Consider the following 14,399-nt stretch of genomic DNA (forward strand, 5'->3'; position numbering starts at 1 on the left):
TTTCCTGATTACATGGATTTCGTTTGGCTCTTAATTTGCAGCGCAAACAGTTTTAGTGTTTACTGAACTTCATTATACATCTAGTTACTTACCTGAAGTGGCTGATGAATCCCAAATCTCGTACATTAACGAAAAAATATGGCCCAGTGGACACGCAGTACTTTAAAACTGTTATTCATAACAAGCAGTTCTCACTGCTTTTCTCACTTCTTTTCTCAAATTAGTACTTGTTACTTTCGAAAGGCCTAAACAAAACCACTTCCATCACTGAGATCAGTGTTGTAATATTTTTAGACACGTCACTTCAGCGTGTCAGTTTTCTGGAAAAGAGATCTCCAGTGAGCTCTGTTTTTTAAATGAATTTGCCAGTAAGTAAAATGAAAATGAAAATGAAAATGATGACTCTAGGGAGGTCTAATAGAGTAAAAGCTCCTCTCCAGTGAAAGTACATTCATTTTCTCATGGATGAAAAAACAACAGAAATGAAGATCCCTGAGGCATCTATTTGACGTCTGCATTTACATCTGGAAGATGTATTTTTTTAGAAAGTGCAGATGAGCAAACAATGTCTATAGGACAATGTCTATTAGATGTCAAAGAGACATCTATTAGATGCCTTTAAGATGTTCATGATTTAGAATATATGTAAAACTGACATCTTACAGACGTCTGTCAGATGTTCGTACACATCAGATGCTTTTCAGATGAAGTGATCTTTAACAGACATCTTGCAGACAAACGTGTGCTATCTGGGTTATACCTTGCAATTCTGAGATTATACAGTGCCCTGTGAAAATAAATCTACATTGTTTATCCTTTAGATCTTTTATTTAAAAAATTCACAAAATTCTAACCTTCCATTGAAGTAAAACGATGGAAAATGGGGGGAATATCTCATCATGAAAAAAATGTTTTTTTCTCTAGTTCACGTTGGCCACAATTATTGGCACCCCTAAAAATTTGTCTAAGTAAAATATCTCTAAAGTATATTCCCACTAATATTAAAATATTTTTAGCACACCAGGGTGGCTAGGAATATAAATTTGTCCAGCCATGACTTTCTGTTCCACAGGATTATAAATATGAGGAACACAAAAGCCAAATTCCCTTAATCATCCATCACAAGAAGTAAAACCAAAGAATGTAGTTCTGATGTGCAGAACAAGTTTGTTGAGCTTCACAAAATAGAAAGTGGCTGTAAGAAAAGAGCTAAAGCATTGAAAATCCTCATTCCCACCGTCAGGGCAATAATTAAGAAGTTCCAATCAACTAAAGATGTTACAAATCTGCCTAGAAGAGGATGTGTGTCTATATCATCCTAAGGCACGATAAGAAGGAGAGATTGAGTGGCCAAAGACTCTCCAAGGATCACAGTTGGAGAATTGCAGAGAATTGTTGGGTCTTGGGGTCAGAAAGCCTAAAATAAAATGATCAAACAGCCCCTACATTACCACATGTTGTTCCAGAGGGTTTCAAGAAAAAATCCTCCTGGTTCACCCAAAAACAAACTCCTGCATATTCAATTTTCAGAGATGATTGGAACTTCAAACAGGACTGGCTTCTATGGTCAGATGAAACTAAAAATGAGCTTTTTGGCAGCTAACCCTCCAGATGGTTTTGGTGCAGAGTGCATAAAAAAGTACCCCATGCCCACGGTTAAAAATACTGCTGGTTCTTTAATGTTGTGGACCTATTTTTCTGCCGGAGGTCCTGGACATCTTGTTTAGATACGTGGTTTCATGGATTCTATCAAATACCAGCAGATAAAATTCAAAACCTGACTGTTAGAAATCTTATAACGGGCCATGGTTGCATCTTCCAGCAGGATGATGATCCAAAACAAACATCAAAATCAACACAAAATTGTGTCACTGAGCACAGAATGAAGCTTCTACCATGGCCGTCCCAGATCCCTGACCTGAACCCTGTATAGAAACTGAAGAGAAGAAGCACCAACATGAAGCTGGGAAGAGAGAGTTTCTGTTTGAAGGAATGGCCTCTGATCTCAACACATTAGACATTGTTGGAGAAAACTCAGAACTGTTATCTTGGGAAAAGGATGTTGCAATAATTGGGTGCCAATAATAGTGGCCAACGTGAACTAGAGAAAAACTTTTAATTCATAATGAGATTTCACTCCTAGGTTCTATTGTATTACTTCAATGACAGGTTATAATTTTGTGAATTTTTTTAATAAAAGATCAAAAGGATAAATCCATGCAGATTTATTTTCACATCCACCTTTGCTTATATTTTCCAAGGGTGCCAATATTAGTGGAGGGCACTGTATCAGTCTTTTTTTCCCCCTCAAAATTGGACTTTATAACTCAGAATTGTGAGTTTATATCATACGATTTTAAGGAAAAAAGTCAGAATTGCAAGATACAAACTCGCAATTGAGGAAAAAAAACTGAATTGTGAGTTTTTATCTTAAATTTGTAGATATTTCTTGCAACTGTTTATATCAGACAATTACGACAAAAAAGATCATTATATCTCACAATTCTAACTTTATAACTCGTAATTGCAAGTTTATATCTCACAATTCTGACTTTATAACATGCAATTACGAGTTTATATCTTACAATTCCGAGAAAAAAGTCAATTGTGAGGTAAAAAGTCTCTATTACCTATTTTTATTTATTTTTTTTTTTTTAAAGGTGTTAGTGGTTGGCCAAACTGAACCAGGATTTCCAGGGCAAGAATCTTGATAACATGTTTGTTCTTATCATTTCCGGTCAGGTAGGTGAAATATTAGGCTAATATTTTTATTAATACTGATCGTACGTATCTTTTCCACCTAATTAGTTTGTCTAACTATTGCACCCTTTCCTGCTTACCAGAACATTCTCTCTGTATGATTTAGCAGCGTCCACATGTTTTTTCCATGGTTTAGACAGCATAAATTAGTAGAACAATGTATATAGTTATACCAATTAATGTTGTTGCTTACATCCGTGTAATTCCAATATGCCCGGGCACCCGAGTAATTGACCAAACCCTGCAAAGTGCCCTCTATTTGTTTTTTTCAGCAGGGTGGCCAGTGCTTCATACAATGTTATGCTAATAACATGGACCTTTTCAGTGCTAATGTTACCGCACCTCAACACTGTGTCTATACCAGGTATTTCCGTTAACGCTGCGCAAAGGCTAATCTTACTAGGCGGGTCAAAGTAAACGCTCCAAATCCACTTGTATAGCGCAAGCACGCATAGTATTGAAAATAGAAACAGAACAGGTGCTATGCGGCACATATTTGTTTTTACAACTCGCGTCCCATTCACATCAAGAACAGTAAGTATAAAGCTAGCTATATTAGCGTTTACACCAACGCACAATAACATTGTTTATTTTAAGCACACCCTGCAGTTATGTCGTCTGCCATTTAAAAAAAAAAAAACACTATCCAATGATATATTTTCTCTGTGCTGTTAACGTTACAGCTGTGGTATTCTCACAGAATTAGAAAAAGAATTAAAACTTTACAGGTATCTTCCTTAGTATAAATAGACTTTTAACTTATAAATACAAATGAGATACTCTCAGTAGGGTGTTGTGAGCCACTGCTGTGGTTTTTTTTAATCATATATACCACACACCACCTCAGCGTTTAAAAGAAATGCATGTGTTGGTTGCGTTTTCATTTACATCAACCACAGATTAACCATGAAAATTCACTTCGTAGAAATGTTGATGAGAGAGAGAGAGAGAGCCAGTCTCTGTAAGAAAATAAATCAGAGAGTTTTTGCCTACAGCTAACGTATATCCTCTCCATCGTTTGGCCAATATGGAGGGTCACCCGAGGCCCAGATGTTGCAGGGAACTGTAATAATAAATGAGCAGAACTACTGATGTAACAATGCTCTGAATAGAATAATGAAAAGAAACTTTTTAAGTCCAATAAGTCCAATTATTGATAACCTCAGTCAACACAAACAGTGTTCCGCCTTCACATTTACACAACAGACTGAAAGGTCGCTTCAAAGAGATAGAGGGAGGGCTACATATATTCTCATTCATGTTTGTCAGAAACAGAAGGCATATGCTGGTCTGTGCTTTGAGCTCAGGGACACAACACCCTTATTGTTCTGGTTTCTTTTCAAGAGCATTTCAGATCATGTTGATCTGACTTTAGATGTTATTGAACATAAACAGTGTAGCAAAGAAAAAGACTTTTCTGTGTAGAGTTTTCTGACTTTTCCTTTGTGAATTTGTATCATTATGTAAGGGCCCAACATATGAAACATGATTAATGTCCCACATTACCTGCTATTGTCAGAAGTTGTTTATGTCTTCATCTACTGAAATCGAGTTTTAATGGTTTAAGTTTGTAGTTTAGTTAACAATAACATCAATTGATTCCAGTCAAGTAATTAAAGGCTCTCATAGCTGTTTGTTTTAATATCAACTCTAAATGAACACTTCAGGGGTCAAATACACCACAAATCATCCCACATTCTCAGCTGTTTATCAGCAGCAAACAGGTATGATGTTTACTGTAAATATTCAACATAGCTAAGACATTCTGTCTACCATCAGTTCAGCCCCTATGGGATCATTACGAGAAACAATAGAGTCTTTACTTGGAATGACCCAAGGTAATTGAAACCTCAGACAATAAAGACTCACATTTATTGACCAAACATTTTGAGAGTGTCTGGGAATGTTAACTGAGTGGCCTGCTGTCAGCCCAGGAGGCTTAAGTGTCCTTTACCTGATATATAGAGACAAATACAGTTTCTCAGAAATGCTCTTCTAATATATATGAGCCAAGTTCCTTGTTTGAGTTTTGGGTGAGCTGATCACTTATACCACTCTAATGTGGTCTGACATCCGTAGTAAAAAGACAGCAGCATTTCAAAAGTTACCTTACACCCTGTTTAAGGTAACATTTTTTTAAGTAGTACAAAAAACTTTCGTCTTTAGTCTTTCTACTTCAATTTACAGGCAATTTATTTGAAAAGCAAACGGTGTAGAAATTGCTAGTAAATTTCACAAATAATTACTTTTAGATACAGAAACTCTTGTTTAAAATAAGATCTCCAGGCCAGCTCTTAACTGAGTTTAAGTGCACTATAGGAAAAACTGGATACGATAAGATGGAAAAGTAGCAGTTTGAAATAACAGTGTTTCAAGAAGTGTGATTGAAGTGAGTTAAGATACAACAGTAGAGAGATGGTGATCAAGAGTGAAACTGAAAGAACGGAAACATCTGTTCCAGAGGATGAAGGATGTGGGCGAAAAGCTGCTGAAATTATTGGATCATTGCTGGGACAATGGCAGCTTTTGTCTTGTGAACATTTTCGATCCTTTAATGTCAAATTAATTGAATCCTGAGCAAACAAACTGCTTGTGATCTCAGAGTCTGTTTGAGTGGTGGTCCTATTTTTGTCCTGAGTAGTGGTTACGAAACTGTGTAGGAGTGTTTAAATTTAACTAGCTGGTTGTTGTGACAGCATTTTTTTTTTCTGCTCTAGTTGAGGCCAAAAGTTTACATTTACCTTGCAGAATCTGCAAAATATTAATTTGTTTTACCAAAATAAGAGGGATCATGCAAAATGCATGTTATTTTTTTAGTTAGCACTGACCTAAATAAGATATTCAACATAAAAAACATTTACATGTAGTCCACAAGAGATTTTTTTGTATAGTGATAGTTGTTTATGAGTCACTTGTTTGTCCTGAACAGTTAAACTGCCCACTGTTCTTCAGAAAAATCCTTCAGGTCCCACACATTTTTTCAGCATTTTTGTGTATTTGATCCCTTTCCAACAATGACTGTATGATTTTGAGGTCCATCTTTTCACTCTGAGGATAACTGAGGGACTCATATGCAACTATTACAGAAGGTTCAAATGCTCACTGATGCTCTAGAACAGGGATCACCAAACTCGGTCTTCTGAAGGGCAGTACTAAATGAAAAAATATGATATTATGTTCAAAATGATGTTCAAAAGTTTTCACACCCAGCTCTTAATGCATCATTTTTCTTTCTGAAGCATGAGTGAGCATTTCAACCTTCTGTAATAGCTGCACATGAGTCTCTCAGTTGTTCGTAGTGTGAAAAGATGGATCTCAAAATCATACAAACATTGTTGGAAAGGGTTCAAATATACAAAAAATGCTAAAAAAAAAACCCAAAGAATTCGTGTGAGCTGGAGGATTTTTTCTGAAGAACAGCGAACTGTTCAGGACAAACAAGGGTCTCAAAGAACTATCACTGAACAAAAGAACAAAAAACAAACAAACAAAAAAACAGCTGTGGATAGGGATGTGAGGAGATCTCGTGAGACGTTACAAAACAATATCTCGCAACAATGTGGCGATATCCTCTCAAAATATTTTTGCAGTGTTTACATTTAGAGCTACTGGATTAATCTTAAAATATCACGATCTCCATTCAAACACCCACGCAATCTTATTCCTGAATGACTACGATTCACATCGCACTGCTCACGCTCCACTGACGGTTACGATGTGAAACAAGTGTTAAAGACATTCAAATCTATATTCATGCTACTGTTGATCCAGAAAGAGCAACACAGTCTTTTCAACCATGTAATGATAATTATTTCTGTGTTACATTCATTTAATAGCAGAAGTAGTAGGATAAAAGTTCATAGTTTGAGTATAAACACTTATTGTCAACAGTAGCGACCAAAACGAAGTATCTTAACTAGTGGTGGGCCGTTATCGGCGTTAACATGCTGCGTTAACGTGAGACTCTTATCGGGCAATAAAAAAAATATCGCCGTTAATCTATTCTCAAGGTTGGGTTGGGAGCTGGGTCTAAACTACGCAAGATATGATGACTTTCACCTTGATATTTTAGCGCGGATGACGTATACCTAGTCGAATTGCACTGTAGGGGGCGAGAACGAGTCTTCAACTTCTGTGAAATTACCACATCAAATGAGACGTGCAAACATGGATGCAGTTATGAAGCCGCTTCAGGGCAGGTGCGTGCGTTGCTAGACCCTTTTTACTGGGGCACGTGAGTTATAATTTACTTTGATAATCCCGAAATAAAGACATTAAACTATATGCGACAACTGAATTGACGCTTCTAAAAGCAACGCAGTTTAATGGAAGACTATGCACCATAGATTGTATAAAATAGCTATGCACGCAGAAATCCATGTCCGTGCGCGTCTGTGTATACACAATTACGTTAAATACATTTAACGGCAACGCGCACGTCGTGCAGCCTTTTGCGCACAAGTACTTGGTTACACAAGTTTGTATAGGTAATTATGTTGTAAATGCAATTGTCAAGCATTTTGGAAACAGGAGATGAGCGCCTGGTCTAATGCGCCACCTGGCCCGTTCTTGAAGACTTACTTTTAGTCATTATTTGGGTAGCACACATATTCTGAATGCCTTCAGCAGAATTCAAATTAGCCATTTTAATCTAGGTTAATCTAGATTAATTCCAAGATTTAATCTAGATTAAAAAAATTAATCTATGCCCACCCCTAATCTTAACACTTGTACGTATTGTAACGCTTATCCTCTTCCACCATGAGACTGCACGTTTAAAAAAGTATTTATCATTGAATTATTATTCAGGAGATATAGTGAAACAAGTCTTTATTAATTGAGACACTGTCTCCTTCATTTTTAAAAATTTCGTTTAAATGTATATTTTTTAGAAGACTTGCAATGAACATTTTGTCAGAAACACTAGTAAATTGTTATTTTGTTTAGATTTTTAGTCTTTTTTTCTTCAGAATCAGGAGAGAATCGTGATCTCCAGTTTATTTAAAAAATGGTGATTTTCAATGTATCCAGAATCATGCAGCTTTAGTTTACAATTATTAAAATAGAAGTTTAATTTAATAAATTCCATTTTTTCCTTTATATTTCATCATTGAGGATTTCTTTTACAAAGTTTAAAAATCTCGTCTCGTCTCGTTCTCGTGAACCCAGTCTCGTGTAAAGTCTTGTCTCGTAGGATAAGTGTCTCGTCACATCCCTAGCTGTGAATCATTCAGGTAACAACACAGTATTAAGAATAAAGTGTATGTAAACCTTTGAACTGGGTCATTTCCTCTGGTGGACTATATAAAAACATCTTTTATGAGAAATATTTTATTCAGATCAGTAACATGCATTTTGTATGATCTGCTTACTTTGGTAAAATAATGAGTATTTTGCACATTCTGCAAGGTGCATGTTAACTTTTGACCTCAACTGTATTTGTACTTGTGCTTGTTCGGTTGTTAAAACTGAAAGATTGCACATATACGGCTTCCTTCCTCTTGCCACAGGTGTGGCGAACAGATTGTTTCAAAGCCAAGATCACACTAGTTATATAGACAATGTCAAAGGTTGTACATTTTTAATCCAGGCAATATTACAATCTAAACATGTAAATAAAACTAACACATTAATTAGAATTTGGATAAAAAGCACACAATCATATACAATCATCCACTTTAATTGTGCATATAGACATTTTTAATCGTGTTCAATTCATAATTCATCACAATTAGTACAAAAATATTTTGGAGAAATTTGTGGATTACAGTGATTAGATTCATACAGTCTTTCATGTTTCATGTTGCGACTGATGAGTCCAATTTAAAGCAGGATTAAAACAAACCAAAGAGCCTGATGGTAAGGTTTCGTTGGGGTTTGGAGGACCCTTGGTACAGTATACAGTGGTAATTAACTAATATGAGTTTATGTGGGATCTTCTTGATGAGTTGTTCTTCTTGTGTCTTCTATCTTAAGAATTTTGGAAAGGTTTGCTCTTCATGTGACTGGCTGTCCATCTTTGCTCCTCTTGGTCATCTAAACATTCTCCAGCTAGTTTAGGATCTGCTGTGTATGAAGCCCAAGGTGACGGCTGGGATCAACAAGCACAGCGCAGTGGGCATCGGACCCAATCCTGTAGCACTGGACTTAGGTTGAGCAGTTGTGCTGGGGGTAGCTTTTGTGGTGGTAGCTTCTGACTTTTGTTTGTTGTCCTACACCAACATGACAATAAAAATTAGAATAAAAATAAGCAGGTTATTTTGTGATTCTGTAATATGCACTTTTAAAAGTAGAAAAGTGCAGTTGTTAGGCTGCCTTAAAGATTTATTTCTGCTAGGGCTGGGCGATATGGCTGAAAACTATATCACGATATCAGTGTTTCATATCGGTCGATATCGATAATTATTGATATTTTTTATGACCCATTTAAAATAAGGACCAGGAGAAAAATATATTACATTCAAACATTTTTATTTTAAACTTAACCTTCCTCTGATCATAATCCCCTCAGTTATTAAGACAGAAATGTCAACAACCATGGAAAACTCAAATAATAAAATGTAAACATAAGTCTAAAGTCACAATTTCATTGTCGATGAAGTGAATGGTCAAGCTAATGTATGGCCCAGAAGTACGGCTTGACCACAGGTCAGAGGTGGTTGTTGCAAAGTACTTGGCTGATAATATTTATTGCTGCACAGATTGCTGGTTGCCAGTAGCCAACATTACTTCTTTCCCGGTACTTTAGCCTACTTTGTGTAATAACGAAAACATTTATTTCAGTGAAAAAACTTTCAACATTTTGAACAAAAGTGCCCTACAATCTTTTGCTTTTTTTTTTAGAATATTTTGTTTTAATTTTTCTGATAATCAAATGAAAGCAAAATCACTGATTTATTTTTTAAAAAATAAAGATAATCGGAGCTTTACTGTTAAAATTAATACATAGGAGAAAAATGATATACAGTTATAAAAAGGTTTAATAATAAGAGTATTTTCTCAACAATTAAGTGGTTTTTATTTTATTTTTTATCATATAAATTGTTTTATGTAAATTATTTAAATGTGAACATATAAACAGCTACATTATACTGTACAAAGTAATAAAGGACTAATATTGTTCTGTTACATGTTAAACCTTACTTTTATTTTGACAGGTTGCCGTGAAGTTTCAGTGTGTAATACAGTATGAATGATGCTAGTTTCACTAATGAAACGGTAAAAATGACAATAAGTGACAATCACAGCAGCTTTGGAGATGTATTTATATTGGAGTTTGTCTGTTCATGTGAGATGAAAAGGCCAAAAATTAGCGGGAGCGTCACGTGTGCAGTATGCGTGTAGTGAAAATAAAACGCGTCTCCTCCATTCATACACAGAGGCAAACGGAACATGCAGGATTCTTATTGAAACGGTCTTTTTGCATTTCAGTTTTCACAGACACTAGTCCTTATCGCGATCGGAATTAATTAACAGACCAACTTTTGATTTATTGATCCAAAAATCGACGAATTCCGCCCTATAGTAAAGTCCGTTTTTATGAATGGAGTCCGCGATCCTGTCAGTGAGGAGACATTGTACACGCGCGATCATGTAGAGACAAAAAAATGACATGCCGTCGTGTAAATAAGATTAATAACATAAGGCTATTAAGTTTGTTTAATACAACAACAAGGACCCGTTCTGTAGGAAAGATAACCTTTACTTCTATTGGGACCTGGCGCTATACAGAAAACAAAATTAACTGGACGTTAAAGGGGGGCTGGGCGGCCGACGAAGAATACAAAATATCGAACGTTTTATCGAACATATTTTTTATTGATATCGATCTCTTGTCTATCGCGATATATATCGTTATCGTTTTATCGCCCAGCCCTTTCTGCCTGATCAGACTGTTATAAATGATGTTTGCTGCTGTAACCAAGTTAGCTAGTCATGCTGATACAGTCATATTTAACAGCCATTTCATTTTGGTCTGTAATTAGAGACGGTTGATTTTGATGTTACCACAACGCCCACCTTAGGTTACCCGCCCTTTTTTTAACAGTATATGTCAATTTAAAGTTTATTTTGATAAGTTGCATGAAAATGCACTTTGTTGGTATTATTACTACTTTAATAAGTATTGACACTTAATTAACTTAGAAGGCTCTATAATGTTAAGCAGTAGACAAGACAAAATACACCCACGCTTTTGCATCTACATGAGAACTATGACACACCTTTTCTTGTATAATCAACATTTTGCATGTACATTCAAATAATAATTAACAAATGACAACAATAACAAAATGATCAAAGAATAAATAAGAAAGATGGGAAATGCTAAAAAACTACAATTCATAGAGTGAAAGAAATCACAGTGCTTACCCCAGTAGATGAGACGGATATAGTTAGAATCAGTAACCCAAGGCACAATGTCAATATTTTATTCATGATTATGCCTTCTTCTTTTTCTTCTTCTTCTTTCAGAGATGTTTTATGTGGGGCAGAGAGTCTGTGCTAAGTGATGCGCGACAGGGAGTTTTATTCTCACAGTGGCTGATGTGTGACGTGTTTAAACGCTTGCCTATTGGTTTAGGTGGAGGATTACATCCTCTATCAGTACATCCTCTTCATCTCTGTCTGAGAAGATCTCGAAATAAAAGCTGTTTTCAAAATATCAAAACACTAAAATCTCTAAGAAACTTCAGTCTGGGATACCCGTATTTTCTACTCTACATCCTATTATCTTAATGAAACTATTATAAAACTCTTTTTGTGTTGCTTTGCACAGTCTGTTGTTGAAAAGCACGGAGAATCCTGATTATGCGAAGTTTATTTGTACTCAAACACATGGGCAAAACTCTCATTACTGTGTATATCATAGAAGAACACATTTCTCACACCAGTTTAAAGGAAAAAATGACATGCAAACATATATAATCATCTAATTTAATTGTGCATACAGACACATTGTGAGATGGAGTACACTGATCACATTCATATAGTAAAATTTCATATTTGTAGTACACACAATGTCATCATAGAAACAGAAATTGGCTGAAATTTTAAATGCACAGTGATTACTGATTTAAGTAATGGAGTTCTTTAACCTGTTTAATCTCAATCATATACTGAGCATAGGAGTAACAGACTCTTCCAAGAGATTTTGCCATTGAGCAGGTGATCTAAAACAGTGACTTTGGAGCAAAACACGACAAAGAGCCCGATTTGCATTGCAGGTGTCTTTCAAGCTCCCTAAAACCAAACAGTTGGTGTAACCAAACAGTTCCCTCTTGGAGAAATTATCCAAACTTATTCGTTTTCATTATTTAAAATCCATTACAAAAATGTGAGCTGGGGCATATTCTGTCTTCAGGATTTGTGGGAATGTTTGCTCTTTGGGTGAATGGCTGTCCATTTCGCCACTGTCTCAGTTTTGGTTGTCTATGGCGAGTGCTCTCCATCCATCAGCATCTACTGTGGATGAAGCCCAGGGTGGCTGCTGGAATCAGCAGGTACAGTGTGGTGAGAACAGGACCCAATCTTACGGCGCTGGAATTTGTAGAAGTACTAGTGGATGTTCCATAGGATGGGCCACTCGAGGACTTCTGAGCAGAGCTGTCCTACACACCAAACAAGAAGGCTAAGTAAAGTCAGAAAAGGTGCTCACATTTTTCCATGTTAGACCGTAGATATACATAGATGCACTTTGCTACCATACTATACCACTATACCATATATTAATTATACTTGTGAATCGTGAACAAATAAGTAAACAAATCCTTCTATCCTTTTCTATAAGCCTAAGACTATAAATGAAAATATCAGAGTGCCTACCTGAGTTGAAAATGGTATGAGCAGCACTGCAAAGCAAAGTATCCAAATTGTATTCATTTTTATGCCTGTGTTGTCTTCTTCCAAAGAAGTTTCCTGCTGGATCGAGGTTCAGTTTTCAGGGATGAGGCAGTCGTGGGACTTTTAATACCACAGTGACGTCAAAAACACCCGCCCAACGTTTAGGTAGGGTAATGATAAACAGTTAATGTTTTAAATGACTACTACAGGGTTTTACAGGCTATAACGTATTGAAATAATATATTAAGTTAGTTAACACTAAGTTAAAGTTAGTCATAATCATAGCAGCAGCTATATAGCTTATACTGCTTTCCGTTAAGATATCGCAAAGTACATCGACAAAAACATGTACTTATTCCTTATCACTTTGCTGTATATAGTACGTGCCACAAGATAACAACTAGACTGTATTATCGTGTTTAAAACGTATGTAGGACAGCTGACATTTAGTGACAAGATCGTTGCATTCTTAAGCCTACTATCATATTTGATACATGAATTTCTAAGTCTTCTAAATTATCAATATGATCAAAACTTTGCTAAAAGAACTTGCACACAATCTACTACATAGGCTACTGCCCGCTATAGAATTCCGCTGAATAAAACATAAAAAAAGGTAATTGCAATTTTTTATCTCACAATTCTGACTTTTTTTCCCTCAGAATTGCATGATAAACTCACAACTTCGAGTTATAAAGTCAGAATTGCGTGATATAAACTCAATTGCAATTTATAAAATCTCGCAATTCTGACATTTTCCCCTCAGAATTGTGAGATACAAACTCGAAACTGCGAGTTATAAAGTCCGATTTTCAGGGAAAAATAAGACTTGCAATTACATGTTATGACGTCAGATTTGTGAGTTTATATCCCGCAATTTTGAATTCATTTCTCAGAATTATGTCTCCCAGATTACCCCTTAGGATCTGACTGATAGTTCATAGTTTTCTTTTAGCAAGTTAATGGCCTTTTAGTACAACACCAATTCCAGAAAAGTTGGGACTTTCGTGAAATGACATAAAATCAAGAATATGTTATTTGTTCATTCTCTTTAACCTTTAATTGAATAAAGTACAAAGAGAAAAATTCCAATGCTTTCAGTGGCCAACTTTTAATTTTATTTTGTAAATATAACCAAATTTTGATTTTCATGGCTACAACACATTCCAAAAAAGTTGGGACAGGGGCAAAATAAAAGTGAAAAGGTTATAGAATATCCAAATTAAACTGTTTTGAAACAGTTCACAGTAAGCAGGTGAAATGGAAATAAGTGAGGATATCATGTAAGGAGCATTTCAGTCTTTGCAAGCAAAGTTCGATCATGTCTCATCATGACAAAAGAAAATTTCATGCTGAAAAAACCCCCCAGCTAAAACCAGCCTAGGCTGGTTGGCTGGTCTTAACTGGAAGTAGCTGGTTTTAGCTGGTCAGGCTGGTTTTAGCTGGTGGTTTCCCTGCCCGACCAGCTAAGACCAGCCTGGCCAGGCAAAAATGTGGCAAAAACCCTTTTAAACCAGCCTGCTGACCTGCTAAAACCAGGCTGGTTGGCCAGCTAAAACCAGCCAACCAGCCTAGGCTGGTTTTAGCTGGGGGGTTTTTTCACCATGGGTTAATAGAAAATCACAAAGAACTACCACACATAATATTGTGAAAAGATTCAGAGAATCCAGAGAAATGTCAGTCTGTGTAGAGCAAGGCAAGACACCTCAGGTCAATGTGAATGACCTTTGAGCCCTCAGATGGCACTGCATAAGAAACCGTCATGCTGTGGTGTTAAATACAGCCACATGGGCTCTGGA

At 36.1% G+C, this 14,399-nt stretch overlaps 1 long non-coding RNA gene across 1 annotated transcript; it reads right to left on the bottom strand.

Moving 5' to 3' along the window:
- Nucleotides 1–8,326: 8,326 nt before the first annotated feature.
- LOC141296348 (uncharacterized) lies at nt 8,327–11,270 on the bottom strand. The gene is made up of 2 exons (XR_012341235.1): nt 11,131–11,270; nt 8,327–8,972 (listed from the first exon to the last, which is right to left on the bottom strand). It is a non-coding gene; the product is annotated as an uncharacterized lncRNA (long non-coding RNA).
- Between the last annotated feature and the right edge of the window lie 3,129 nt (nt 11,271–14,399).

Source organism: Garra rufa, chromosome 21, assembly GCF_049309525.1.
Source record: "Garra rufa chromosome 21, GarRuf1.0, whole genome shotgun sequence".
Taxonomy (NCBI): Eukaryota; Metazoa; Chordata; class Actinopteri; order Cypriniformes; family Cyprinidae; genus Garra; species Garra rufa.